Genomic DNA, 25,330 nt, shown 5'->3' with positions numbered 1-25,330 from the left:
ACCTGAGCCAGTGCCCAGAGGACCATGGGACTTTTTAGGTTTGATTATGTATAGGGTCCAGTTGTATACCGAGTATGGGGATTGGTGCCTGAATAAAATATTTCACCATTAGCAGCAACTGGCATCCTGATTCTGAACCTTGAAAAAGACCCCAGTACGGGCGGGTAACACGTCAGTGTGGTCCCTGCAGCTACGAGACAGCAACAAACCGGCTTAACATTAAAGATTCAGCAGACTTTGCGGTGGCACGTTTTCGGAGGTTCCACTTGTCAATATCTATGCTGTTTGAGAACTGTTTGGCCACAGTTCTTAAAATCCGGTAATTGCATGTTGAGTGATGCCGCTAAAAGACCTTATTATGTGATGTCAGTAATTGTTTAATAGGACTGTTTTGCACATCTGCTGATGTTGTGTATGCACTTGTCTGGATTATATGTTATTAACAACTGTAGTACACTATATTTATTTCATTTTATTTACATGTGACGGCCAATAAGATTCGGGGGAGCATTGTGAACCGCTGGTTAAGTTTTCCTCCCGTTTTTGTCTATTTTGCACTTGTTGGTGAGGGGTGGAGAAAACCTCTTGGGAGTATTTAACAATACCAGCTGCTTTTGCGCACTGAAATATTTTCTAAATATTTTATACATTTTCTAGTAGAAGGTCTGATGAATGACAAGATCTTTTGATGTTGGTCAGGGCACAGCAGGTAATGTGCTTGGATTTTGCAGTTCCTATGGAAAAGGTGTTAATAATGGGGGACTTATGTGTTTCTCTATGTAAAGTCTCAAGCAGATTTGAAATAAATGATTTCATGTAAATCTGTTACAGAAATTAGAAGGAGGAAAACCATTTAGGAAGTCAAATGTAAACATTATTGCTACAGGATCCATATAGATACTTAAAATCTGTGTGATAAGTATATCAAAGAGGAATTGTAAATTGACAGTTTTGGTGTAATGCAAACTGTATTGTGTCTGCTGACTATATATAAAGGGTCTGTGAACATAGGTGTGCGCAGGGGGGGGTGCCTGGTGCGCACAGGCAATCCTAATGTCTGGCACCCCGATCTCACATACCTGATTCAGCGATCGCCGAGCAGGCTGATTACTGTCCCCTCTGCATTGCACCCTGTCAGGACTGCATTACTGCCCGGACACCTGGGTTAATCAAGGGTGCCACTGCCACCGGCTTTCAAACTCCTGGCTCCACCTCCATGTACAAAAACAGCGTGATGTGATTACGTCATGCTGCTCACACGCCCACCCGCCACATGCCCACCTCTCTCCTTCTATGCTATGCCAACGCCAGCCACTGATGAGGATCAGCATGCAGCCAGTGTTCCTCTTAGGAAGACAAATTCAGTACTGTAGACAGCCGGCAGCAGCACTGACACGTGACTCATTTTTCCAGCAGCAGCAGTACTAGTCTGCGACTGTCAGTGTCAGTGAGTGACTGACTTGTAAGTAAGCTGCTGCAGCTTGCAGGGGAAAGAGAGGGGGAGCCAGACCAGGCTGAGGAGGAGCAGTGTAATTGCAGTGAGTGCCATCAGGGGTGTTTGTTTGGTGCACACCACAACATCTGACAATGTATCTGCTTTATTAGGATTGGTACAAAGGTGGATATTTTATATTGCGTTGACCGTCAATAGATAGTGCTAGACACACCCCTCCGGTGCACCCCCTAATAAAATGTGCTGCGCACGCCTATGTCTGTGAGCCCTGAGTAGAAGAGAGATTTCTTCTGACTGAGAGAGATATACTTTCTGTTACATCAAGAAGGTTGAACAGCTATAACATCTTGTGTGTTGTATTCCCCTTACAAAATGGGAAGGAGTCTTTTTAAAGATTGTTGGAGCAATAAACATCTTGCCTTCAAGACAACTGCTTTTTCATCTTGCGACAAACAGGAATGCGACACACTACACAGTCCCATTCTCTGTCTGTTCTCGATTGAGCCCAGCTTCTTCAAGTTGCACCCACTGCCAGCTACTGATACAGGGCCTGGTCAATGGTCAGTGACCAGTGGGTGATCACTGATGCCAGTCCAGAGGTGTGTTAGCATCATGACTATGCACACGCATAGCGGTATTGTCACAACTGAGGGCCTGAGCTGACGGGAGGCAGCCTCAGTTGTAGGGGCTGAGATGTACCGGAACCTGGGAGGTTGTATCAGACCCCTGGACATGTAAGTAACATGAATAATAACTGCCCGAAGGCGTGACCACGACAACTTAGATAAAAGTCAATGATGTTTATTATGACAACTCCGCAACACAGCAGCAGTAAAAGAAAACGTAAAAGTCAGCAAAGAATAAATACAGTTCCTGGGTACTACAGGATGGCAGGAGCCACAGGGCACTGGTAGTGTGAGATAGTTCTTATGATCTTCTAGATGGAAAGTCCTTACCAGGCCTGACTGTAGCAATGGAGATAACCCAGGATTGTGCCAGCTGGTGTTCCAGGAAAAGCTGGGTTGCTGAAGATAAAACAGCTGCTGTGGATACTGGCTGGAACCAGACTGTTGTTAGCACGGAGTGGATACTGGCTGGAACCAGTTAAATAATAAATGAACTTGGGAGCGATGAAATATGAACTGAAATGTAGAACTTGAGAGCGGAGAAATAATAATACCGGTGGAGAGTGGTAAAGTGTAGAAAGGACACCGGCCCTTTAAGGGAAGCTGTACTCTGCTGGAAGCTGAGCTGGAAGCAGGTAATGTTGTAGCTGGAAACAGATGAATCCACAATGGATTGGAGAGTCAGGCTACACCGCAGGTGGAATGCTGGTGCGGGTCTCTATGGTGGAAGTCTTGAGACAGGAGCTGGAACCTGGAAGACAATCACAGGAGAGAGACAAACAGGAACTAGGTTTGACAACCAAAGCACTGACGCCTTCCTTGCTCAGGCACAACCTATTTATACCTGCAGCAAGGAAGGCATTGGCTAGGCAATTATGCAAATTAATAATACTGACAACGGATTGGTAGGAAAGATCAGCTGACAGAATCCAAGATGGCTGCGCCCATGCAGACACTTGGAGGGAAGTTTGGATTGTAATCCATGTGGTCTGGAAAACAGTAATGGCGGCGCCGGCCACCGGAGACAGGAGACGCCAGGCTGACAGATGCACATCCAACCACGCGGACACAGCGGAGGCCGCGGCTGACATATTCGCCACTCTGAATGCAGAAGCTCAGGGACGGCGGCGGAGGCCGCGGGAGACGCCATGCCAGATGTATAAGGCGTTACTGTGACTGCGTCCAGAGAGACAGGCGAGGATGCGGGAATGTGCACATCAGGATGACAGATGGGATCCGGTCCTGGAGCGCTGAGCCAGCCTTAGGAGGCATCTGATAGGTAAGAAATGGCGTCCAGATACCCGGATCGTGACAGCACCCCCCCCTTTAGGAGTGGCCCCAGGACACTTCTTTGGCTTTTGAGGAAACTTGGAATGGAATCTCCGGACCAAGGCTGGAGCATGGACATCAGAAGCATTGGTCCATGAACGTTCCTCAGGGCCATAACCCTTCCAGTCAATAAGATACTGAAGTTGACCGTAACGGTGACGTGAGTCCAGGATCTTGGCCACTTCATACTCAACGCCTCGTTGAGTTTGGACTTTCGGAGTTGGAGGAAGTGAGGAATGAAACCGATTCAAGATTAGCGGTTTCAACAGGGAAACATGGAATGTCCTGGGTATTTTTAAGAAAGGAGGTAACTGGAGTCTGTAAGCAACAGGATTGATGACTTGATCAATTTTAAAAGGACCGATGAAGCGAGGTGCAAACTTCATACTGGGAACTCTCAACCTCAAATTCTTCGTGGATAACCATACCCGATCACCCACCTTGAGAGCAGGAACTGCTCGACGCTTCTTATCCGCAAACTTCTTGTACCTGAACGATGCCTTGAGCAGAGCTGATCGTACGCTCTTCCAGATATTGGCAAACTGATGCAAGGTGATATCCACTGCGGGAACAGAAGTTGCTGGAAGCGGTTGGAACTCAGGGACTTTAGGGTGGAATCCAAAGTTGGTGAAGAATGGTGTTGAAGAAGATGAAGAATGATACTGGTTGTTATGACAGAACTCGGCCCAGGGAAGTAATTGAACCCAGTCATCTTGAGAGGAGGACACATAGATGCGGAGGAAGGACTCCAAGTCCTGATTCACCCTCTCAGTTTGACCATTGGTCTGAGGATGGTAAGCCGTGGAAAACTTTAGCTTGACTTGGAGGACTTGACATAAACTTCGCCAGAATTTGGCTGTGAATTGAACTCCTCGATCTGAGATAATTTCTTCTGGAAGACCGTGGAGTCGGAAGATCTCTTGTATAAATACTTGAGCCAACTTGGAAGCTGACGGAAGACCGGTGAGAGGAATGAAGTGTGCCATCTTGGTGAACCGGTCAACTACCACCCAGATGGTATTGAACTTGTTGCACATGGGTAAGTCTGTAATGAAATCCATCGACAAGTGGGTCCATGGTCGACGGGGAACGGATAGTGGAACCAGTTGCCCCGCAGGCGACTGGCGGGATACTTTATGTTGGGCACACTTTGGGCAAGATGCAATAAACTCCAAGACGTCCTTTTTCAGAGTTGGCCACCAATAGGACCTAGAGATAAACTCCAGGGTTTTTTGGATACCTGTATGTCCGGCAAAACGGGAAGCATGGGCCCAATGCATGAGCTTCTTCCTTAGCATCGGCTTCACAAAACTTTTCCCTGATGGGGGCGTAGAGTCCATCCCTACCGTGGAGAATGCCAACGGATTTATAATAGGATGCTTGTCTGAAGACTCTGACTCATTTTCTTGCTCCCATGAGCGGGAAAGGGCATCGGCCTTACGATTCTGAGAGCCCGGACAGAACTGGAGTTTAAAGTCGAACCTGGAAAAGAAAAGTGCCCATCTGGCCTGACGAGGGTTGAGACATTGTGCGCCCTTCAGGTATAAAAGGTTCTTGTGGTCTGTAAGTATGGTGATTGAATGAGAAGCTCCCTCCAACAGATACCTCCACTCTTCTAGAGCGAGCTTGATGGCTAGCAACTCCTGGTCGCCAATGGCATAGTTGCGCTCAGCTGGGGAGAACTTCCGGGAGAAGAAACTGCAAGGGTGTAAATGGCCATCTTTAGCCCTCTGAGATAACACCGCTCCTACTCCAACGGAGGAGGCATCCACCTCTAAGATGAAAGGAGAGTCGATGTCAGGCTGTTTCAGAACAGGCGCAGAGATGAACCTTTGTTTTAAAAGATGAAATGCTTGCATGGCTTCTTCAGACCACTTGGACGGGTTAGCACCCTTCTTAGTGAAAGCAGTAATAGGCGCCACAATGGTGGAAAAGTCTCGTATAAACTTTCGGTAATAGTTGGCGAACCCTAAGAACCTCTGGACCCCTTTGAGGGTTAAGGGTACCGGCCAATTTTGGATTGCTTGTAGTTTCTCAGGATCCATCTCTAGTCCGGAACCGGACACAATGTACCCTAGAAACGGAATGGACTTGACTTCAAAGACGCATTTTTCTAATTTGCAATAGAGATGATTGACACGGAGACGGGACAGAACCTCTTTAACCCAAAAACGATGTTCCTCTAAATCGTTGGCAAAAATGAGGATATCGTCTAGATAGACCACGACATGACGGTATAGAATGTCTCTGAAGATCTCATTGACAAAATGCTGGAAGACAGCTGGAGCATTGCTCAATCCGAAGGGCATGACGAGGTACTCATAATGTCCGTCACGGGTGTTAAAGGCGGTCTTCCACTCGTCACCCTCACGGATCCGGATGAGATTGTATGCACCTCGCAAGTCCAGCTTTGTAAAGATGGTAGCTCCGCTAACTCTGTCAAAGAGCTCAGTAATCAGGGGTAAAGGATAACGGTTCTTGATGGTAATGTCGTTCAAACCTCTGTAGTCGATGCACGGCCGCAGACCACCATCTTTCTTTTTTACAAAAAAGAAGCCTGCGCCGGCTGGAGAAGAAGAAGGTCGAATGAACCCCTTTGCTAGGTTATCTTTAATATATTCCTCCATAGAATGCGTCTCAGGCAGAGACAACGGATAAGTTCGGCCTCGAGGTGGAACCTTCCCTGGAACGAGATCAATCGGACAGTCCCATTCTCTATGAGGAGGAAGGATATCAGCAGAAGCTTTACTGAACACATCCGTGAAATCTTGATATGGAGGAGGTGGAACATCAGACGACCTGGGGGAGGAAGAACAGACAGGCAATACTTTAAACAAACATGTCTCAGCACAGGAGGAACCCCATGCCAGGATTTGCGTAGTCGTCCAATCAATTGTAGGATTGTGAAGACGGAGCCATGGAAGGCCCAGGACCACAGGATGTGTGGCTCTTGGAATCACTAAAAAAGAAATAAGTTCGGAATGAAGAACTCCCACTCTCAGACGAACTGGTAGAGTCCTTAAAGAAATAACTGCATCAAAAATTTTGCTGCCATCCACGGCAGTTAAAGAAATGGACGAAGGAAGTCTCTCGGTGGGTAGGGACCACCGTTTAACATAGGCTTCGGTAATAAAGTTCCCAGCTGCTCCGGAATCAAGGAGGGCAATGACGTTCCGATAACGTTGAGCAACTTGAAGCGAGACTGGGAGATTACAATCTTGAGGAGATGGAGAGGAGATCATTACTCCTAGCCGGCCCTCTCCTTGGCGAGCTAGGATTTGGAGTTTCCCGGACGTTTGGGACAGGCATTAATGGTGTGAGACGGAGCTGCACAATAGAGACAGAGAAACTCGGAGAGACGTCTTCGGCGCTCAGCAGGAGTTAAACGGGAACGGCCAAGTTGCATGGGCTCATCTTTAGATGGTGACAGTTGACGAGGAGGAGGAGCAGAAGATTTTGGAGCAGATGATCTTCCACGCTCAGTTGCTCTCTCTCTGAAACGTAAATCAACTTTCGTGCAGAGTGAGATTAGCTCATCTAACTTAGAAGGTAAGTCTCTGGTAGCCAACTCATCTTTAATACGCTCAGATAAGCCATGCCAGAATGCAGCATACAGGGCCTCGTCGTTCCATGCCAGTTCGGATGCCAGGATCTGGAACTGTATCAGATATTGTCCTACAGTACGTGACCCCTGGCGTAAACGGAGAATCTCGGATGAAGCTGAGGTTACCCGGCCTGGCTCGTCGAAGATGCGCCTGAATGTTGACACGAAGGCAGTGTAGGAAGATAGCAGGGTGTCGGACCTCTCCCATAACGGTGATGCCCAATCAAGGGCTGAGCCACTGAGAAGAGAAATAATGTAGGCAATTTTTGTACGGTCACTGGGAAAATTGCCAGGTTGTAGCTCAAACTGAATCTCACACTGGTTGAGAAATCCCCTGCAGAATCTTGGAGATCCGTCAAATTTTGCTGGCGTTGGAAGATGAAGACGTGGAGCAGAAATGGGTAAGGTGGGTGGGGTTATAGCTGGAGTCACTGTGGTTGACGCACCAGACGCGCCTGATCCACGGAGAGTTGTCTGAATCCCATCCAGCCGTGTAGAGAGATCCTGGAGACAGCGGATGATGTGGCCCTGTGCAGCCTCCTGATGTTCTAGTCGGGCTGCCAGTTCTTGCATCGGCCTGGCCGCTTGATCCTGGTCTCCGGCTGGATTCATTAGGTCAGTGCTTACTGTCACAACTGAGGGCCTGAGCTGACGGGAGGCAGCCTCAGTTGTAGGGGCTGAGATGTACCGGAACCTGGGAGGTTGTATCAGACCCCTGGACATGTAAGTAACATGAATAATAACTGCCCGAAGGCGTGACCACGACAACTTAGATAAAAGTCAAGGATGTTTATTATGACAACTCCGCAACACAGCAGCAGTAAAAGAAAACGTAAAAGTCAGCAAAGAATAAATACAGTTCCTGGGTACTACAGGATGGCAGGAGCCACAGGGCACTGGTAGTGTGAGATAGTTCTTATGATCTTCTAGATGGAAAGTCCTTACCAGGCCTGACTGTAGCAATGGAGATAACCCAGGATTGTGCCAGCTGGTGTTCCAGGAAAAGCTGGGTTGCTGAAGATAAAACAGCTGCTGTGGATACTGGCTGGAACCAGACTGTTGTTAGCACGGAGTGGATACTGGCTGGAACCAGTTAAATAATAAATGAACTTGGGAGCGATGAAATATGAACTGAAATGTAGAACTTGAGAGCGGAGAAATAATAATACCGGTGGAGAGTGGTAAAGTTTAGAAAGGACACCGGCCCTTTAAGGGAAGCTGTACTCTGCTGGAAGCTGAGCTGGAAGCAGGTAATGTTGTAGCTGGAAACAGATGAATCCACAATGGATTGGAGAGTCAGGTTACACCGCAGGTGGAATGCTGGTGCGGGTCTCTATGGTGGAAGTCTTGAGACAGGAGCTGGAACCTGGAAGACAATCACAGGAGAGAGACAAACAGGAACTAGGTTTGACAACCAAAGCACTGACGCCTTCCTTGCTCAGGCACAACCTATTTATACCTGCAGCAAGGAAGGCATTGGCTAGGCAATTATGCAAATTAATAATACGGACAACGGATTGGTAGGAAAGATCAGCTGACAGAATCCAAGATGGCTGCGCCCATGCAGACACTTGGAGGGAAGTTTGGATTGTAATCCATGTGGTCTGGAAAACAGTAATGGCGGCGCCGGCCACCGGAGACAGGAGACGCCAGGCTGACAGATGCACATCCAACCACGCGGACACAGCGGAGGCCGCGGCTGACGTATTCGCCACTCTGAATGCAGAAGCTCAGGGACGGCGGCGGAGGCCGCGGGAGACGCCATGCCAGATGTATAAGGCGTTACTGTGACTGCGTCCAGAGAGACAGGCGAGGATGCGGGAATGTGCACATCAGGATGACAGATGGGATCCGGTCCTGGAGCGCTGAGCCAGCCTTAGGAGGCATCTGATAGGTAAGAAATGGCGTCCAGATACCCGGATCGTGACAGGTATACAGGTGATGGTGGTAGGAGCCTGAGTAGAAACCTGTTTCCATGTGCCACCTGGTAAGATCCTGGTGGTGGCAGCAAAATACCCACCCACTGTGCAGTGGGTGGAGTCAGTAACAAGTAAGAGAAAATTTCCTATTTCCCAGGTCCCATGAGACCCAAAACCAATCTGTGATTGCTTGGCCCGGGCAACGAGTTCACAGTAAACTGATTGGCTGGTACTTTTATCTCTAAGATTTAATAAATCACCTACAGTATATCACCAGGATCAAACAGGAGTATTCTGCAAATAGAGTTAAAAGAATCCTTGGACAGTAACTCTAAAGGAGCAGAGCTGGATGGACAGAAATCAAATAGAAATAGTCCACAAAGTGAGTGAATGTCTCCTCTGGGGTCAAGTAAACTGGGGAGAACCACTAATCCTGTCAATGTGTGAGTGATTCAGGTTTGATTTGTAGTAGTCAGTCAAACTGAAAAATATGTATTATGGTGTAGTAAAGATGAGACTGTATATATAGACTTGGACAATAAAACAAAAAATGTATAACATTTAGGAAGCTGACCACCACTTCAGCAGCTGAATCTTCATTTGCCCTGTTTTCCTCTCATAAACCTGTATGTTCAAAGACAATGGATCATTTTGACCCTCGAAATCTTGAAGTGGACTCTGAGACTGGCCAAGTGGTCGTAGTAATGTAATACCACATAATAGTTACAAAGAACACACTATCACAGCCAGAGGTGTAGCTAGGTGCCATGGTGCCCGGAGCACGGGTATGTTTTGGCGCCCCCATCCCCTGTACTGAATTGGGGGCCTAGCCAACATGTGGTAGCATGTTACATTTGAAAAGAAACAATATTTAAAAATCCTAAATTGGTGACAGAGCCGGTTCTAGACGATGTGGAGCTCATGGTGAAAGTTTCCTTTGGGTGCCCCCCATGTTTAAAATAGGGGCATGGCAGTATGGACTGTGTAATGGTTAGCATTACTGCCTCACAACAGTATAAAGAGTGTGGGCAGAACTCCGGCATGTGCCGGCTGTCAGTGTCTCCTGCGGTCACCTCTGGCCTGCCCTGTTCTCTACCTAGTCTCCGAGTCAGTGTGCTTAACCTCCTCCTGCTCTGTGGCTGCCAGTACAGTGACCCGCGGGAATGTGAGTGGCGGGCAGCAGCACGCCCTCTAAATTTTTCGGCGCCCGAAGCTCGCGCTCCACCGGAGCCACCCTTGCTACACCCCTGATCACAGCACATCCAATTAAATAAGAGTTACACAGGAAAATATCCATTATAGTGGCTATTGGAAACAGAACACAGTCTGAATCATGGGCAAAACTTCCAAAGCAGCAGAAGTTGTAGCTGCTACAGGCCCCTCAGCTGTCTGCTCGGGTGTGATACACCTTACCGGCGGGCACAGGACCAACACCGGTTATTTTACCCCACCCCTGTCCATTCCTGTAACCCACCTGGGGTGGCGGCTAGGCCTAAGATTCAGGGGGAGGGGTTTGGCAGCTAGTGCTAAGACACTGGGGGGTGGCACTAGGGCTAAGGCTCGGGGGCTAGCGGCTACGTCTATTCCCCCCCCCCCTTTTTTTTAGTACCTAACCCTAACAGTCAAATATTTACCTTCGGGATGTCGCTGTTCTGGCGCCGGGATTCCGAGTGGTGTCAGGATTCCAGTATAGCTCACGTGACCCCTGCCGGCATCCTGGCTGTCAGGATACTGACTGCATCCCGTCTGCTCCCATATACCTACCTACAACCCATCGCTGAGCCCTGTTCTCTCTCTCACACCTGTCTGCAGGGAAACTTTTTTCAAAACTTGTAGAGAGATAAATCCACTTTATCTCTCTCCAAGCTTTGATAAATCTCCCCCTGTATGACATAAAAATTAATATGTTTACAAACCAATAAAAAGTTATTTTTCAATTTTTTGTCAACTGTCCCCGGCTCTGACTTTCCCTGAGGCATTGTGCAGTTATCGTATACTATCTGAGGTTGAAAAAGTAGGTACATTTATTTCTGAAATTAAAAAAAATAAATGATTTTTTTGTGCAAAATATATTAAATATATATGAAAATGGTCTGATCATGACAAAACAAAATTCTCTGGTATGGAAGAGGTGAAAACATAAAAAGCATAGTTGTGTTAACTGAAGAAAAGTTATGTACAGTATACAGATTTATTCATTTATGTCTGTTTTTAAATTGGCTTCTAGCCCAGTACCGTATTCTTTCGGAGAATTCCAAATCTGTTTATACAAAGTAAAGACACCAGTTAATGAGTAATCCATATCTGCTGGACACAAACAGTTGTGGGAGGCCAGAAGCGAAACAGCAGGCTCATTTCTCCACGTAGGTTTCTGAAATTCACAGGCAGACAAGTCCCCTGATATTATTTCTGGCAGCACGCAACCTACATCTGTGGAAAAGGCATTATAGGTAAGTCATATTATAGTTTTTGGCTAAGAATAATTATATCTGTTCAATGTGTTGTAGACTTTGCTTTAAATGTGTAGTTATACTAATACTTTAAATATATGTGGTCAACGAAACTAAATTATATAGTATTTGCACCGGTGTTTACTAATGGGTTCTAGGAATGCAGATGTTTATTGAACTTTTACATTAAAGTCAATCTTTTACTATAATAAAAGGTCATTTAACCATTTTGGATTGCAAATATACAAAAGAAAACATTGTTAATAAGGCATATCAAAAATATTGTGTAGTTCTTATAATTTGTAATTAAAATATTGTACTTAAGCTGTTAGCAACTTTTATGAGAACCTTTGCCGTATCACCTAGATATTTGTAACGCATCTGAATTTAGTAACGTGTCCTAAGATAGCTTTGTGTGCTGACACTCTGGCTGGAAATGATGCATCTGTATTACATACAATTGTCATTAAATAAGAAAATACAGATTCTCATGAAAACCTTTTTGTGTAATGGCCCTAATAAATGTGATTTTCTGTAAACATATGGAGGCTTTGCTTCTTTCAGAGTTTGTAGAAATGTGTAAGCTAAGAGTATTTCTATCTCCACTCATCAGTGTTTCTCAATACAAACCTCATGCATACAGTGGGTTACTGATTGATATGTGGCATTATCTGACAGCTACGGTTAGCTTACTCCTCCACATTAAGGGTCATCGTGGTCCCTGCCTGCCTGCTCATTTTCCAGAGTGCGAATTTAGCCAGTGAGTTATTTCCTGGTTGAGTTGACTGAAGTTGACTGCAGCACTTTCTTCACTGTGTTCTATTGCATCAGGGAGAAAGCCATGTTCTCAGCTGACCTTGAACCATACATTGTAAAGCTTTTGCCCTGTACTGTGCAGCTGAGTAAGATGAGTGGAATCCCAGCTTATAAAGGAAATAATAGATCCAAACCAGAGTAAAACCCTTGCCTTAAATAATGGTGTACTAGTATTGTTTTAATTGTTAATCAAATAGAATTGCATAAAGTGTTCCTGCATCAATACAGTGTCGGACCTATTTATTTATTACCAGTTATTTATATGGCGCACACATATTCCGCAGCGCTTTACCGAGAATATTTGGCCATTCACATCAGTCCCTGCCCCAGTGGAGCTCACAATATACACGCGCACACATTCATACTAGGGTTAATTTTGTTGGGATCCAATTGACCTACCAGTATATTTTTGGATTATTTACTATTTATTTAGTAAATAACTACAAAGTAGACCAAGGGGTAAATGTAAGGTATCCGGTCTCTAGGTCGACCACTATATGTAAACAGTAAGTAGGTCAACATGGTTTCTAGGTCAACAGGGACACTAGGTCGACATGTTCTACTGTAAGTCGACATGGCAAAAGGTCAACATGAGTTTTTCACTTTTTTTAAAAACTTTTTCATAGTTTATGATCCATGTGGACTACAACTGGGAACGGTAATCTGTGCTGAGCGCAGCGAGGCACCTTGCCCGAAGCTGCGAGGGGACACGGTGCACTAATTGGGTTCCCGGTCAATGTACGGAGAAAACGACACAAAAAAAGTGAAAAAACTCAACCTTCTGTCATGTCAACCTAGTACATGTCGACCTAGAGTCCCTGTCGACCTACTTACTGTCGACAAATAGTGGTCGACATAGACACTGTCGACCTAAGTGTGGTCGACCCTACATACCGCACCCGAATGTAATAGGGTGCAAGAAGCCGGAGGTGCAGCAGTTTATGCAAGAATGCCCGTATTGTTAAATTGGGTTTGTCTTGTAAATGATTGCCGCTTTAATAATACGCCATTCTTTCACATACTTCCACACCTCCGGCTTCTCACACCCTATGACATTTACCTCCATGTCTTCTACTCTGTAGCAAACTCTATTCACTTTTGTTGGTCTAGCCTAATATAAAAATATATTTTTAGTTGGTTGCTGTGTGATACGGGACATCACTGCTAATTAGTAAAGAGCACGTATAAATTACTACAACCCATGTAATATCTGAAAGAATACAAATTAATATTTAGCTGCAAACAATTTCAAGATATTCCAATTTAATATTGAAAGATATGTTTACTCCATACTCCATGCACTTAAGAACCTTGCTTATAACTTAGGGCCTAATTCAGAGTTGATCGCAGCAAATTTGTTAGCAGTTGGGCAAAACCATGGGGGTCATTCTGAGTTAATCGCTAGCTGCCGTTGTTCGCAGCGCAGCGATCAGGCTAAAAATCGGCATTTCTGCGCATGCGTATGCACCGCAATGCGCATGTGCGTTGTACGGGTACAATGAGCATCGTGGGTTTGCACAGAGTGTAACGAACATTCCAGTCGCACGGCCGAACGCAGGAAGATTGACATAAAGTGGGCGTTTCTGTGAACTGACCGTTTTCAGGGAGTGCTTAGAAAAACGCAGGCATGGCTGGGCGTTCGCTGGGTGGGTGTGTGACGTCAAAAGCCGTCCCTCCATCGTTAGAATCAACGCACACAAAGAGTAACTACAGGGCTGGTCTTGTTTTGCACAAAATGATTTTGCAGGCGCTCTGCTGCACAAGCGTTCACACTTCTGCAAAGCTAAAATACACTCCCCAGTGGGCGGCGACAATGCGTTTGCATGGCTGCTAAAAACTGCTAGTGAGCGATCAACTCTGAATGACCCCCCATGTGCACTGCAGGAGGGCAGATATAACATGTGCAGAGAGAGTTAGATTTGGGTTGGGTGTGTTCAAACTGAAATCTAAGTTGCAGTGTAAAAATAAAGCAGCCAGTATTTACCCTGCACAGAAGCAAAATAACCCAGCCAAATCTAACTCTCTCTGCACAAGTTATATCTGCCCCCCCTGCAGTGCACATGGTTTTGCCCAACTGCTAACAAATTTGCTGCTGCGATCAACTCTGAATTACCCCCTAGCATTGGCGTTTCTATAATGGGTGCAATGGGTGCGGTGCACACGGGCCCCTGGGTCCAGGGGGGGGCCCACACCGCACCCATTGCACCCATTTTTGTACTTACCTTTCTGGAGTCCAGCACCGGGAGCTGCTATCGTGGCAGAAATCGCCACCAAAATGGCCACCGCGCATGCGCGGTAGCCAAATTGGTCTCCTGATCATGGCGGACGCCATGTTTCCGGAGACCTGCGCATGCGTAGTAGACTCCGGCACATTGCTGGAGTCTACAGCGCAATGCAGAGGAGAGGGCCCACCCGGAGGTGCACACGGGCCCCCTCCTCTGTAGAAACGCCCCTGCCCCCTAGTTCCTTGCCTAGGGCCCAGACAGCCAAGAATATGACTATCCTTCACAACCACCATCAGGCAGCAGTAGTGGCCTTGCATGATTCTGGGTCTGCTCTAACATTGCCCACCAAGCCATGATTATCTTACTACAACAATAATACATATATTCTATATATGTTAGTAGTGCAAGTGAGCCTCACAGCCAAAGCTGGAACAGGATTGTCCGAGCAGCTGTACAGGCTACAGGGTGTGTGCCCACAGTGATACTGGCTACAGGGTGCCTTTCCAGATGCAGGGGCTGTGGGGCAGCGTAGCGCCCTGTCGGACTGCCCCACCTGCACATTTCTAGTTACGGCCCTGCTCACAACAAATGTCTGCACAGTATTACATTCTAACGCATGGCCCCTCTCACCCTAGATGTGCTGGATGGCACTGGGTGGAATTCAGGGCTACGCTCGCCACAGGTTCTATTCCCACTCTATGGGTGTCATGTACACCCATGAGTGGAAATAGTCCCTGCTGGTCGTCATGCTGACCATGGGGTTTATGAGCGGGCGGGGTTTGTGAGCGGGCCGGATTCAGGGTCCGGTCACATAACTGCCACCCCCTGCAATCTACTTGCTGTTGCTGTCCTGGTTCTGTAAATTGTTTACGCTGTCTCCTATAATCTTGACCTTGCATTTGAACTTCTAGCATTATTAGTTTAGTCCAGTGGTTCCCAAACTTTTTTGAATCACTGTGCCCTAGAGTATCAGAATTTTTTTCACGGCATTCCTAGGCCAAAAGTGTCTAAATAAGGAATTTACAAAAAAAGATTAAGGAGGACATGTACTAAGTAGTGATAAAGTGGAGAACTGAGCCAGTGGAGAAGTTGCCCATGGCAACCAATCAGCATTGATGTAACATTTATAATTTGCATACTACACTGTATAACAGTATACAGAGCAGCTTATTGGTTGACATATAATCAGATGGTCATTTAGAGTGTGATACATTATAAATTATATACCATAAAAAATAAATGTAAACCCTATTTATACTAACTCCCAGGTTACTCAGGATGTCTGGCAAAATGACGCTGCCAGGGCCAGTGAAGTTGAGTCCAAGAACGCAGCCACTGGTTTTTGACATGCACAGAAAATGGGGGCCGCCACGCCACATTTTCTGGATTGCTGCCCATTGCCGCCACCAAACAACAGCAGCATGTTAATTATGCTACAACTTTTGGGGCATTTCTAGCTACGTCAGGGCTGCAAGGTAGGGGGCGCTGTTGGCGGCACTTGTCAATTATCTGTTTTAGTTACTGTCACTTGCAGCTTCCTCCCTTTTTGAAGCCCAGCATCTCCTGACCACCCCAGTTTCCTGCCCTGACCCCTTCTGTCTCTAATGCCTACGCAACATTCACAAACTCAACTTGAGATTTCTTTGTTATTCAGTCATACTGTCCTTTATTACATTTCAAGATGCTGATATGCCCGGGATTCAAACCCATTGCCTGTGGCATTGCAGTCAGATAATCTTTTCATTAAGCTATCTGCCCTTGAACAGTAAGCTAGGGAATTCTAAACTAGGGAATTCTAACTATTTAAAGCTTAATAAAATGTTGGAAGGAGCATAATAGCATGGGCTTTCTCTGGGATTAACGTTGTCATGCCCCCTCCCCACGAGGCATGCGCCTTACATCCATATTGGGGACCTATGAGGGGGGGGGGGGGGGGGGGGCGCAAATTCTCTCTCTGGCACAGGGCACCAAAAAGGCTAGTTATGGCTCTGAGCGATGTCACAGGACCAGATCTGTAGATACGCAGTGCGGCTCCTGCACATGTGCAGATCACTAAACATAAGAGATTTACGTAAATATCAGACTTATATAAATCTCTGAATCAGGCCCATAGGGATGACACAGGGATGTGCATTAGTAGTTTGCAGATAAATGTGCACTTAGGCTAAATCATAGGGCCTAATTCAGACCTGATCGCAGCAGCAAAATCAGGTCTGGGCAAATGGGCAAAACCATGTGCACTGCAGCTGGGGCAGTTGCAACATTTGCAGAGAGAGTTAGATTTGGGTGGGTTATATTGTTTCTGTGCAGGGTAAATACTGGCTGCTTTATTTTTACACTGCAATGTAGATTCCAGTTTGAACACACCCCACCCAAATCTAATTCTCTCTGCACATGTTATATCTGCCCCCCCCTGCAGTGCACATGGGGGGTCATTCCGAGTTGGTCGCTCGCTAGCAGTTTTTAGCAGCCGTGCAAACGCTAAGCCGCCGCCCTCTGGGAGTGTATCTTGGCTTAGCAGAAGTGCGAACGAAAGGATCGCAGAGCGGCTACAAATAAATATTGTGCAGTTTCTGAGTAGCTTCAGACCTACTCAGCATTTGCGATCACTTCAGACCATTCAGTTCCGGATTTGACAACACAAACACGCCCTGCGTCTGCCCAGCCATGCCTGCGTTTTTCCTGGCACTCCTGCGTTTTTTCTAGCACTCCCTGAGTTGACACCCAGAAACGCCCACTTCATGTCAATCACTCTGCGGCGGCCATTGCGACTGAAAAGCTTCGCTAGACCTTGTGTAAAAATACATCGTCTATTGTGAAAGTACATCGCGTGTGCGCACTGCGCCTCATACGCATGCGTAGAAGTGCCGGTTTTTAACTTAATCGCAGCGCAGCAAACATTTTCAGCTAGCGATCAACTCGGAATGACGCCCATGGTTTTGCCCATTAGAGAAAAATGTTGCTGCTGTGATCAGGTCTGAATTAGGCCCATACATTGTAAACTTGCAAGCAGGGCCTTCCTACCTCTATGACTGTTTATTTCCCAGTTTTGTCTTATCATTGTGTCCAGTTGTAAAGCGCAACAGAATTTGCTGCGCTATGTAAGAAACTGTTAATAAATAAATAAATATAAATAAATACATCAGTTGCACCATGCTCTATATTCATTACCTTATGTTACAACCTGAGTAACTGTATTTGCAAATTGCAGTTCCAAAAAGTGACACCTGATAATGACTTGTTAAAAGTAGCTATATTGATGAATAAATAAAAATGGTAACTTCTGTGTTCCGCTTCCAATTTATGATCATTATCGGAATAATGGTACCAAAAAAATGTTATTGTACAACTTTCATTTTGATGTTAAATGCAAAAATAAACATTTGATAATGGCTATAAATGTTATCAAGTTTCCTGTGGGATCCAAGATAAAATGAATGCTGTTGTGTAAGTAAAGCTTATTCTAATTATAGCGATACAGCTATGTCAAGTTACTAGGAGCAGGATATCAATGTTAATTAGTAATATATAAACAAAGATGTTTTATGCTGAAAAATTAAAACTGGTTCAAATTATACTGAAATGCAAACACTAAATAGATTAATTGTATGTAACTTGCAGTGTCATAAGTAAGGAAATGGACTATCATTAAAACTCTTTAGACATAAAAAATAAGACACAATAAATCACATGTTCAATCTGTTTTGTTTTTCCTCATTTTATTTGTCAACGTTTTCCTTATCGCATATTTCGCTGAATATTATTTCATATTAAACTACATGGATATTTGATTGTTTAATACTATGTGTGACTATATAACTAAAGAAATATTAATGACAATAGATTAATTTTAAATTGTTATTATACTGTAACTATTTACGCTTTGCGAAAAGTCTGGAAATAAGAGAGAGAGAGTAAATGTTGATGTAGATATAAAACACATTGGTATAAGTAATTACGGTAGAAAACAAAATATAATTAAAAGCTGGACATGTCAGCTAGCAAACTAGGCAATGAATTTGTTCTTTAAGGTAGTTTATAGTGTTACCTTAATCATATGCTGCATTAAACATAGTTGGCTTATCCATTTGGTGATCAGGGTCCAGGCCAGCAATGTGAATTTCTGGTTATAGGGAGTATGTTATAACAGCAACAATTAATAATAATAATAATAATAATAATTATTATTATCACCATTCTCTATTTCTATGGCGCCACGCAGAGGCAGATTTATGGGTCAGGCCACCCCTCCCCCATCATAAAAAAGTCTCTTACTCATTACCCCTTTCATAGCTCTCTCCTTACCAGTTCCCCTCCGCATCTCAATACCCTCCCACCTTCCACAGCTCACACTGCTCTCCTCACACCTCATTTTCTCCCACTTTTCCCCTCACACCTTAAGGTGGGTACACACTGGCCGATATATCGGCCGTTCTATTAAACGGCCGATATATCACGGGTCCATCGGCCAGTGTGTACGGGCGATATGTCTGTGACCTCCGTCATTCACAGACGTATCACGTCGGCCCCGCAGCACAGGTGTTCGCAAGGTGATTGATAGGATGAAGCCGTTTGTGGGTGGTAACTGACCCTTTATTGGGAGTGTTTGGAAAAACGCAGGCGTCTGACGTCACACTGTGGTCTTGAAGAGATGGTGGTGCTGTAAATAGTTAGTGAAATTGAGGGAGGGGTGGGAAGATTATCAACACAGTCTTATGCCCCATACACACTATGCAATATAATTTTCGATTTGAACAATATTGTTCATTTCTGAATGATATTGTATAATGTGTACGCAGCATCCGACGTACTGTACGATGTGCACTCCCGCGGGTCGCATGCGACGTTGTACGTCGGACTGCATGCAGTCTTGATGAGGTGATATTTTGTGGTTTTGTACTCCAGTGATGATTTTGTTTCTAGACATCATTTTACATAATTTGTAGTGTGTACACACGGTCCAATCCGATATGATATCTTATACAATATCATACCATATTGTATTTTATGGGATTGCAGAATGTGTACATAGCATAAGACTTGTAAAGTTTAAGAAAATGCATGAACAACTGGATAGAGATAGAGATATGAGTGAGAGATAATATTGGAAGCCAAAGAAGCTGCTGAGCTCACTTAAAGAGGATGTGCAAAGGGAGAATAGAAGAGGTTCCAGAACAGAACATTGGGGGCTTTCTACTGGTAGTGGAAGTAGGGAAGAAGAGGAGTCATAAGAGGAGACAGAGGAAAAAATGGTCAGAGAGGAAGGACAACAGCCAGAAGAGGACAGTATCGTGCAGACTGTGGGAGTGAAGAATTTGTAGGAGGACAGCATAGTCCACAGTGCCAAAAGCAGCAGAGAGGTCAAGGAGAATGAACAGAGAGTAGTGCCCCCTGGATTTGAGAGAAAGAAGATCACTGCTGACTTTAGTGAGGGCAGTTTCTGTGGATTGGAGACTACAGCCAGACTGAAAGGGGTCAAGCAGAGAGTGGGAGTAAAGAAAGGCGGTAAGGCAGTTGTAGACAATACACTCTGGGAGTTTGTAGTCAAAGTGGAGTAGAGAGTTAGAGTGGCAATTAGACAGAGTAGTTCAAGGGTAGTTTTTTTAAGAATGGGGAAGAAAAGGGTATGCTTGAATGAAGAGTGGTCAGTGCTTGATGAGAGGGAATATTGAAGAGATGAGCAAGATGGAAGTAGGCAAGAGAAGAGAGGTGTTATGATTCCCGTACTCCAGACCAGAGGAGATCTTTATGGCAGAGGTCTGAGTACTGGAAGGATATGCTGGCACGGGAGCAGGAAAGCCTAGTAACCCCTGGCGCCCTAACTCCGTTGTCTCGCCCGTGTTATCAGAAATCCCCTGCGAGACTATGGTTGCTTGAGCCCATGGCAGCCGCGTTCGAAGGGCGGATTATGTCTGCCCAACCCCGATGCCCCCTCAGGTCTTAATGGGAGACAAAGGGAAATCCGAGACAGGGTGATAACAAGGGGCCCTCTGACTAAGCAACCAGGCCAGGGGTTACAAGCTATCTAACTTAAACCAAAAGTATGTGCGGACAAACCGCCAGGGAAAAGGACAACCAAAGATCCACTGATCCGTTACTCCTATCCAGCACCGCTGGATACCAGAGTGGATTTGTGGGAGCGGAATCCTCCGCAAAAGCTCCGGAACACAATAAACTAAATAATAAATAGTAGCGGTCAAGCCGCAACACACGGCTACGCCGCGACTCACGAACACCACAGGATGTTAAAGGTGCTCGGTCGGACTCCAGGAATAGATGACAAATTCCGAGTACTGGATAACTGAGGACAGGAACAACCGGGTTGAGCAGGACTGGAAACTCTCTGTAACTGACACAGCAAACAGGAAGCTATCACCGGCGTCTGTGAGAAGTCCTGAGAGTGCTTAAATTTGGGAGCCCTCCAATCATGATCCAGACAGGGTAATCACATAATGATGCAGTGCAGCTGCATGCTGCACGGCCAGAATACACAAGCACTGATTAATTAAGACCCAGCAACGGGGAACGCGGTCTGACCGTGGCGTCCCCGTTGCTAGGGTCTGAGCGGCTCCGTGCGCCCGGCGTCTAGCGTTGCTAGGGAGCCGGCGGCTGTCTGCCTGCGGCGTCCCTAGTTGCTAGGCGCCGGGCCGCACTGACGGGCGGACCCTCGGCGCCTAACAGTACCCCCCCCCTTGAGGAGGGGTCAAGGAACCCCTAAGGCCAGGTTTCTGAGGAAATTCTCGAAAAAATGCCCTTTTGAGCCTCGGGGCATGGAGATCCTCATCCAGGACCCAAGACCTTTCTTCTGGACCATAACCTCTCCAATGTACCAAAAAATAAAGCCGACCCCGGGACAACTTGGAATCGAGAACCTTCTCCACTAAGAACTCCTGCTGACCCTGTACATATATTGGTGATTTCCCCTGAGAGATCTTGCGAGGAAATCTACTGGACGAAACATATGGTTTTAACAAGGAGCAATGGAAGGTATTTCCGATCCGTAAAGTTTTTGGTAAACGTAACCGGAAAGCCACTGGATTGACTTTTTTGATAATATGAAATGGTCCAATAAATTTAGGACCCAATCTGGCTGAGGTTTGTCGAAGTTTAATGTTGCGAGTCGACAACCATACCCTATCTCCAACTTTAAAAGTGCACGGCCGCCGGAGCCTGTCAGAAAATTTTTTCTCCCGAAATGCCGCTTTTCTGAGAGCCAGGTGCACTTTTCTCCAAATGAGTTTGAGATGAGAGGTCAAGGTCAGTGAGGAGACAGAGGAATGTTGAAAAAAGGAATTAGCTCTGGGGTGAAAACCAAAAACTGTAAAAAATGGAGATACATTGGTGGAGGAATGACAGGCATTGTTGTAAGCAAACTCTGCCAACGGAAGAAACTCAGACCAGTCATTTTGGAGTTTGGCCGAGTACAAACGCAAATATTGTTTTAATGATTGATTAACTCGCTCAGTCTGCCCGTTGGATTGGGGATGGTAGCCAGACGTTAAAGATAATTTCATCTTTAATGAGGCACAAAAAGACTTCCAAAATTGTGCAATGAATTGTGGACCCCGATCAGAAACAATATCAGTGGGTAACCCATGGAGTCTGAAAACATGGCGGAGGAACAAGACTGCCAATCCCTGGGCAGATGGCAATCGGGGAAGAGCAATGAAATGGGCCATTTTGCTAAAACGGTCCACTACCACCCATATGACTCGGCATCCGGCTGACAGAGGGAGGTCCACCACAAAATCCATGGAAATATGAGACCATGGCCTAAGAGGAACATTCAAGGGCATAAGTTGACCGATAGGCAAGGAACGGGGAACCTTATGCTGTGCACAGACCTGACAAGAAAAAACAAACTCCTTAATGTCTTTGGAAAGACCAGGCCACCATACCGAGCGGGAAACTAATTCAAAAGTTTTAGCGATCCCCGGATGCCCGGCAACCTTGCTATCATGAAACTCCGTCAAAACCGTTGCTCTCAAAAACTCGGGGACAAAAAGACGACCAGCAGGAGTATTTCCAGGAGCTTGATGTTGAAGCTGCTTTAACTGGGTAAATAAATCTTGTGTGAGACCTGCCCGAATGACTGAAGACGGAAGTATGGGAGTAACAGGACTGTTGTCTTGAACTGGAAGAAAACTGCGTGACAGGGCATCTGCCTTGGTATTCTTGGAACCTGGCCTGAAGGTGATAATGAACTTGAAACGAGTAAAAAATAAAGCCCAACGAGCTTGCCGGGCATTCAGCCGTTTAGCTGATTCAATGTATTGAAGATTTTTGTGATCAGTCAAAACTGAAATGGTATGAGTGGCTCCTTCAAGCCAATGCCTCCACTCCTCAAAAGCCCATTTAATAGCCAGTAATTCCCGGTTACCAACATCGTAGTTGGATTCAGCAGATGAGAATTTCCTGGACATAAAGGCACAAGGATGTAATTCCAGGGAATCCGGATCCTTCTGAGATAGGATAGCCCCTACTCCAACCTCCGAGGCATCAACCTCAACAATGAAAGGCAATTCTGGGTTGGGATGTCTGAGGACCGGGGCTGAGACAAAGGCTTGTTTCAAGGCCTGAAAAGATAACTCCGCTTCACGTGACCAGTTGGTAGGATCTGCTCCCTTTTTAGTCAGTGCCACAATGGGAGCAACTAGGTCAGAGAAAGAGTGAATAAATCTTCTATAGTAATTCGCAAACCCTAAAAAGCGCTGAATTGCTTTTAAATTGGTGGGTTGCGCCCAACTAAGGATGGCTTGGAGCTTCTTTGGTTCCATACAGAATCCCCGAGGGGAAATAATGTACCCTAAAAAGGATACCTCCGTGACATGAAATTCACACTTCTCCAGCTTGGCATAAAGGTGATTTTCACGTAATTTTTTTAGAACCTGACGCACCTGGGTAACATGTTGTTCAATAGAGTCAGAATATATCAAAATATCGTCTAAGTAGACTACAACGAATCTTCCAAGAAATTCACGGAGCACATCGTTTATGAGATCCTGGAAAACTGCCGGAGCGTTGGACAGGCCGAATGGCATAACCAGATACTCATAGTGGCCTGATTGAGTACTGAATGCCGTTTTCCACTCATCCCCTGACTTGATTCTGATGAGGTTATATGCTCCTCTCAGGTCAATCTTAGAAAAAATCACAGCCGAACGTAGCTGATCAAAGAGGACAGAAATCAGCGGCAAAGGGTAAGTATTCTTTACTGAGATTTTATTCAAGGCTCTAAAGTCAATGCAAGGTCTGAGTGATCCATCCTTCTTCTCCACGAAGAAGAAGCCTGCACTTAAAGGGGATTTAGATGGCCTGATAAATCCTTTCCCTAGGCTTTCTTTAACATACTCATTCATGGCCACAGTTTCAGGTCCGGACAATGCATATAACCTTCCCTTAGGCAAAGTGGCACCAGGAATTAACTCGATAGCACAATCATAAGGCCTATGGGGAGGCAGAATATCCGCATTGCCCTTGGAAAATACATCAACAAAATCCTGGTATTCCACAGGAATGGGTGCGGGAATGACAGCAGCTATTCTGATGGGAAGCGTAATACATTCCTTATTACAGATGGTACCCCATTGTAAAATCTCCCCCGACTGCCAATCAATGATGGGATTATGAAAGGCCAGCCAAGGGTGACCCAGAACCACAGGAACTGCTGGGCAATGGGTAAGGAAAAACTCAATCTTTTCAGAATGCAGAGCTCCTACCGAAAGTAGAACAGGAGGTGTACAGAGAGAAATAACCCCATTGGACAAGGGACTCCCATCTAAACCATGCATGGTGATACACCTACCCAAGGCTAACTGAGGAATACCTAAGGCCTTAGCCCATGTTAAATCCATAAAGTTCCCTGCAGCTCCACTGTCCACAAAAGCCGAGACCGAGGAACAGAGGCTGCCAAAGGAAACTTTAGCTGGAACCAACAGTGAATTATTTGAGGAGATAAGCTGCAGACCAAAGTGAACCCCCTCACAACTCACTTGGTCGAGGCGTTTCCCGACTTGTTCGGACAACTACGGGCAAAATGTCCCTTACCCCCACAGTATAAACAAAGACCAGAATTTTGCCTTCTGGTTCTTTCTTCAGGAGACAGTTTGGAGAGGCCTATCTGCATGGGCTCCTCTGTCCACAGGAATGGAAAAAACACAAGGAGAAGACCCGACAGATGCTCCTTTTTCAGCCCTCCGCTCTCTGAGACGACGATCAATCTTAATAGAGAGCTCCATGAGTTTATCGAGAGTCTCAGGAGCGGGATACTGAAGGAGACTGTCTTTTATAGACTCGGATAAGCCGAGGCGAAACTGACTGCGCAGGGCTGGGTCATTCCATCCACAGTCGTTCGACCAACGGCGAAACTCCGTACAATAAATCTCTGCGGGATTCCTACCCTGTCTGAGAGCACGCAACTGACTCTCGGCGGATGCCTCTCTATCAGGGTCGTCATACAATAGCCCTAAAGACCCCAGAAAGGCGTCTACAGACAATAAAGCCGGATCGTCTGTCTTTAAGCCAAAAGCCCAGGTCTGAGGATCCCCCTGTAGCAAAGAAATAATAATTCCTACCCGCTGAGATTCCGTACCTGAGGAGACTGGTCTTAAACGAAAATACAGTTTACAAGACTCTTTAAAATTAAAAAACTGCTTTCTATCCCCAGAAAAACGGTCAGGCAGATGCATTTTTAGTTCAGGAATGACCCTCGGGGAAGTCCGTAACAGATCTTCCTGTGACCTCACCCGAAGGGACAGATCTTGAACCATCTGAGTAAGCTCTTGAATCTGGCTAACTAAAAGCTGGCCAGGATTTGGCCCAACACCGGAGGGATTCATGAGGCTGACAAATCTCCCAACAGAATAAGGGAAAAAATTAACTCCAGTTTAATTTTAAATTTTAGTTAGG

At 45.8% G+C, this 25,330-nt stretch overlaps 1 protein-coding gene across 1 annotated transcript in view; it reads left to right on the top strand.

The window, feature by feature from the left end:
- The first annotated feature begins 11,267 nt into the window (after window positions 1-11,267).
- NR1H4 (nuclear receptor subfamily 1 group H member 4) overlaps window positions 11,268-25,330 on the top strand; it is a 225,053-nt gene continuing 210,990 nt past the window's right edge. Inside the window, exon 1 of the mRNA XM_063927833.1 lies at window positions 11,268-11,381. The gene's annotated coding sequence lies outside the window, so the exon portion shown is untranslated. The remainder of the gene's footprint in view (window positions 11,382-25,330) is intronic.

This window comes from Pseudophryne corroboree, chromosome 6, assembly GCF_028390025.1.
Source record: "Pseudophryne corroboree isolate aPseCor3 chromosome 6, aPseCor3.hap2, whole genome shotgun sequence".
In the NCBI taxonomy this organism is placed as follows: domain Eukaryota; kingdom Metazoa; phylum Chordata; class Amphibia; order Anura; family Myobatrachidae; genus Pseudophryne; species Pseudophryne corroboree.
The sequence above is the reverse complement of the archived record's forward strand: the minus strand, read 5'-3'. Positions and strand labels throughout refer to the sequence as shown.